The following is a 6,329-nucleotide window of genomic DNA, read 5'->3' on the forward strand; positions in this document are numbered from 1 at the left end:
TGCTCACATGGACTTGCTTAAGAAGTTGTCAAGCAAGGGTCTAGTGAGGGGTCTGCCCAAGTTAAAGTATGTCAAGACCGAGGTGTGTTCAGCATGTCAGCTAGGCAAGCAAATCCGAAGCACTCATAAGGCTAAGAATATGGTATCAACTTCTCAACCTCTAGAACTCTTACACTTAGACTTATTTGGTCCTGAGGCTTATAAAAGCATTGGAGGTAAGCAATATTGTTTGGTTGTTGTTGATGATTATTCTCGATATTCATGGACTTTATTTCTTCGTACTAAAGATTGTGCATTTGAAGAATTTGAAATTCTAATCAAACTTCTTGAGAATAAGTTGAAAACCAAGCTTATAGGTATAAGGAGTGATCATGGAGGTGAATTCCAAAAGGACTTCATTACATACTGTGAGGAAAGAGGAATCACTCACCAATTCTCAGCTCCAAGGACACCTCAACAAAATGGAGTCGTAGAGCGCAAAAACAGGTCACTTCAGGAAACAGCAAGGACGTTATTGCAAGAAAGCAAGCTGCCAAGAAGTTTCTGGGCAGAAGCAGTCAATACATCCTGCTATGTTCTGAACAGGGTGATCATCAGGCCTATCTTGAATAAAACTCCATATGAGCTGCTGAGAAATAAGACTCCTAATATCGGGTACTTTAAAGTTTTTGGTTCTAAATGCTTTGTTCTTAAAAAGATTGATAGAGATGGTAAATTTGATGCTAAATCTTTTGAAGCTATTTTTCTTGGTTATTCTTCAACTAGTCGTACATATAGATATTATAATTTAGATAAGCGTATTGTTGAAGAATCTATTGATATTGTTTTCAAAGAACCTAACAATGATCTGCCAAGAGATGAGGAAGATGATGCAGGTACTGATCCATATTCTCAACCTCATCCAAATGAGAATAAGTCAGATGAAGCTACTACTCCAGCATCTAAGCAAGCTGAAACTCCATCTTCACAAACTGTCACTCTATCACAGCAAGCTGGAACATCATCTCAGCCTACTGGAATGACATCTCAACAATCTGGATCTTCATCTCAGCAAGGTGGAACAGAATCTCAGCAAGCTGGACTATCCTCTGAAGTACAAAATCTCTCTGACATTCTATCTAAAATGAATCTTGATGGATCAAATGCTCCAAAGGAAAGAAAGAAAGCTTCAGCCTCTCATGAAGAAATATCTCAACAAAATCTGCCAAAGGCTACAAGGACCGTCAAGAACCATCCTCCCGAGTTGGTGATTGGTGATATTACTGAAGGAATAAAGACAAGAAAAGGAAAGGCAAACTTCTGTGCTTATGCTGCCTTTCTAGCTCAAGAAGAACCAAAATCCGTCCAAGAAGCTCTCAAAGATGAAAATTGGATCATGGCTATGCAAGAAGAACTCAACCAATTCGAAAGATGTGATGTATGGGAATTGGTTAAGCGTCCAGAGAATGCATCAGTTGTTGGCACTAGATGGGTATTCAAAAACAAGCTAGATGAAGAAGGTACTGTTACTCGCAACAAGGCAAGGCTTGTGGCTCAAGGATATAACCAGCAAGAAGGCATCGACTATGATCAAACATATGCTCCGGTTGCTCGCTTGGAATCAATCAGAATGCTCTTAGCTTATGCATGTTACAAAAAGATCAAGCTGTTTCAGATGGATGTCAAAAGCGCTTTCCTAAACGGCCTGCTGGAAGAAGAAGTTTATGTAAAACAGCCTCCCGGCTTTGAACATGAACAGTATCCAGACTACGTCTACAAGTTGAAGAAAGCTCTTTATGGATTGAAACAAGCTCCTAGATCATGGTACAAAAGACTCAGTAAGTTCTTGATTAAGAATGGTTTTGTACGAGGTAAAATTGATCCTACTCTCTTTACAAAATCTCTTAATGGTGAAATCTTAGTAGTTCAAATTTATGTTGATGATATTATCTTTGGATCTACTAATGATGAACTTTGTGAGTGGTTTTCTAAGTGCATGCATAGTGAATTTGACATGAGCATGATGGGTGAGCTCAACTATTTCTTGGGTCTTCAAATCAAGCAAACTCCTGATGGTATCTATGTGCACCAAACAAAATATGTGAAAGAGTTGCTGAAGAGATTTGGATTTGAAACTGTCAAGCCAAAATCAACTCCAATGCCTCAAAACAGCAAGCTGTTTTCAGATGAATCAGGTAAAAGTGTTGATATAAGACGATATCGAGGTATGATTGGATCTCTATTATATCTAACAGCCTCTAGACCTGATATCATGTATAGTGTTTGTGTTTGTGCACGTTTTCAAGCTAATCCCAAGGAGTCCCACTTAAATGCTATTAAAAGAATTTTTCGTTACTTAAGTGGTACTATTAATCTTGGCTTATTCTATCCTATTTCGAATACATTTGATCTTGTTGGGTATAGTGATGCAGACTATGCAGGATCACAAACGGATAGAAAAAGTACAAGTGGTGTTTGCAACTTTCTTGGTTCTAGCTTGGTGTGTTGGCAAAGTAAGAAGCAAACATCGGTGGCTCTCTCTACAACTGAAGGCGAATATCTAGCTGCAGGGAGCTGTTGTTCTCAAATTCTATGGATGATGCAAACTCTCAAGGATTTTGGCATCAGATGTGAAAAAGTTCCAATTTATTGTGACAACACTAGCACAATAAATATCTCTGAAAATCCGGTTCTTCACTCTCGCACAAAGCATATCGACGTTCGACATCATTTCTTGCGAGACAATGTGGCTAAAGGTAAAATTAATCTTGTTTATGTCCCTACAGAATATCAACTTGCTGATATATTCACCAAGCCTCTTCCTGAAGAAAGATTTCTAATCATTCGAAGAGAATTGGGCATGTGCACTGTTTAAAACAGCAAGCTGCTACTGGTATGTAGCTTACCCTTTATGCTGATTAAGGGGGAGAATATTTCAGGAGTAAGTGGAATGTATTTTTGTTGTGGGACTAACAAGATTGCAGGAATTATAAAATTCAGGGGGAGTTCAGGTATTATAAAAGAGAATCTCCTGAAATAAGTGTAATCATCAAAAAGGGGGAGATTGTAAATCACAAGTTTTGATGATCACACTTCAGCAAGCTGCTTTATTATAATAGCCTACTCTTTTGATATTGCTTGCTTTAGCCTGCCGTTTTGTATCTGCTAATTCAGTTTTGCAGGAATTGAAAACAGCCAGCTGTTATGAGATAACAGCAAGCTGAACAGAGTCTGGACAGAAGCAGTGTTCTACTCGGATTTTGAACTCAAGATTTATACATGGGTTAGGACTTATATATTGTACATTCTCTGTTTAGTATATGATTTTAGTGAACGTTTTAAGCTCATTTAAAATCAATAAAACGTTTTCTAAATATGGGAAGAAGTTGAGAAGAATTCAAAATCTTTTCTCTTAACAACTTCTATCATATCCCTAAATTATAGGAGCTGATTTGTAATCGTTTTTCAAACTCTAAACTCCTATAGTTTTGCATCTGATTTATCTCCAACGCTCAGAACAACGTTCACAAGATCGTTGATGGAGATATTCAGATCTCTAGCCGTTATATTATTTCAATATATATATGGCTCTTGTGTTTTTCAGAAAAGCAATCAACTCACTTTGAAAAACATCAATCTTTCTCTAAACTTCGAGCTTGAATTGTTCACTGCTATTATATATTATTTAGAGAATACTTTTGAGTTGTAATCATTATTCTTGTAAGTGATTATTGTGATTAGTCACTGAAACTAGCAAGGGTTCTTAGTGGATTAGAACGGGAAGAGCTAGGTAATTAGTTACATTGATTCTCAAGGGCAAAGGGTTCAGGAACGAAGGGATTCAAGGAGTTGGAGCTCACGAATTCAGAGGTTCAAGGAACGAGTTGCTTGGAGAAGTCAGTGGGAAGCTAGTTGCAAGTTGCTCAAGGTTAAGGGAATAACAGCAAGCTGTTTCAGTGACTGGGTAAAGGGGAGATATATTATTATTCTGTAATTGTTTGATTTTCAGTAATAATATATTCTCTTACCGAGTTGGTAAGGGACCAGGACGTAGACCATTAGATATAGGGGTAGATCCAGCAAAGATTGAAGCTATAATGAATTGGGAAAGACCAAAGACCCCCACAGAGATCAGGAGTTTCTTGGGGTTAGCAGGTTACTATAGAAGGTTTGTACAGGATTTCTCAAGAATTGCAACCCCATTGACTAAGTTAACTAGAAAGAATGAAAAGTTCATATGGAATGAGAAGTGTGAGGAAAGTTTTCAGGAGTTGAAAAAGAGATTAGTGTCATCACCAGTATTGTCCCTTCCAGATGATCAAGGAAATTTTGTGATTTATAGTGATGCCTCTTATAAAGGATTAGGATGTGTATTGATGCAGCATGATAAAGTTATTGCGTATGCGTCTAGACAACTTAAACCTCATGAACAAAAGTACCCTACTCATGACTTGGAGTTAGCAGCTATTGTATTTGCATTGAAAATATGGAGACATTATCTGTACGGAGAAAAATGTGAGATTTATACTGATCATAAAAGTTTAAAGTACATCTTTACCCAGAAAGAGCTTAACATGAGACAAAGGAGATGGCTAGAGTTGATTAAGGATTATGATTGTACGATTAATTATCATCCAGGAAAAGCCAACGTTGTAGCAGATGCTTTAAGTAGAAAGGAGAGGTTAAACATATTGACTGTGCCAGAGGAATTATATAAGGAGTTCCAAAAGTTGGAAATCGAGGTAAGAATTCATGAATCATCAGAGGTAGCAGTGTATACCATGACCTTTCAACCAGAGCTAGTAGAAAAGATTAAGAAGTGCCAGGAAGAGGTAATGGATCAGGATGTAAACAAGTTAGTAGGAGAAGAGTTATGTACACAGAAAGATGATCAAGGTATTCTTAGGTTTTCTTCCAGGATATGGATTCCACCGGTGACAGAGTTAAAGAATGATATATTGCAGGAAGCACACAATTCCAAATATTCAATTCATCCAGGCAGCACTAAGATGTATAGAGATTTAAAGAAGAACTATTGGTGGCCAGACATGAAAAGAGAGATTGCAGAATGGGTGAGTAAATGCTATACGTGTCAAAGAGTGAAAGCAGAACACCAAAGACCAAGTGGATTATTGCAACCTTTAGAGATTCCAGAATGGAAGTGGGAACATATTGCTATGGATTTTATTGTAGGATTACCAAGGACCAAAGCAAACCATGATGCCATTTAGGTGATAGTGGACAGATTAACCAAGTCAGCTCATTTTCTTCCGATCAATGAGAGATTCTCTTTGGATAAATTAGTTCATATGTACTTGAAAGAGATTGTAGTTCGTCATGGAGTCCCCGTATCCATTGTATCAGATAGAGATCCACGATTTAATTCAAGATTTTGGAAAAGTTTTCAAGAATGCTTGGGCACCAAATTGAATATGAGTACGGTATATCATCCACAAACAGACGGCCAAAGTGAGAGAACTATTCAGACGATCGAGGACATGTTACGTGTTTGTGCAATCGATTTCAAAGATAATTGGGACGAACATCTACCTTTAGTGGAATTTGCATACAATAACAGTTATCACACAAGTATTGGGATGCCTCCTTATGAAGCTCTTTACGGACGCAAATGTCGATCGCCAGTATATTGGGATGAAGTCGGAGAACGCAAGATACTTGGACCGGAATTAGTACAACAAACAAAAGAAGTCGTTGAAATTATTCAGAAACGACTAATTGCAGCACAGAGTCGTCAACGAAATTATGCAGATCAATTCCGGAAGAACGTAGAATTTGAAGACGGAAAAGCAGTGTTACTGAAGGTGTCACCATGGAAAGGACTGTCCAGATTCGGAAAGAAAGGCAAGCTAAGTCCCCGATACGTGGAGCCATTTGAAATCTTGAGGTGTGTAGGCAAAGTAGCATATGAATTGGCGTTACCCCCGCAAATGGAGCACATTCATAACGTCTTTCATGTATCAATGCTTAAGAAGTATAATCCAGATTCGAAACATGTGATAGAGTACGAGCCGGTAGAACTCGAGGCAGATTTATCGTATGTAGAAATGCCAGTGGAAATTCTAGATAGGAAAGAGAAGGTGTTAAGAAACAAGGTAGTGAAATTAGTAAGAGTACTGTGGAGGAACCAAAGGTTGAAGAGTCAACCTGGGAATTAGAAAGTGATATGCTTGAAAAGTACCCTCATTTGTTTACCTAAGCGATTTTGAGGACAGAATCCTTTTAAGGGGGAGAGGATGTAACATCTGAGATTATCCGAGTAATTATTTGAATGATTAATGAATATTATATGAATATTATATAAATTTCTGTGAATTAATTGGTTCCTGTTT

The sequence above is a fragment of the Daucus carota genome, chromosome 6, assembly GCF_001625215.2.
Source record: "Daucus carota subsp. sativus chromosome 6, DH1 v3.0, whole genome shotgun sequence".
Lineage (NCBI taxonomy): Eukaryota > Viridiplantae > Streptophyta > Magnoliopsida > Apiales > Apiaceae > Daucus > Daucus carota.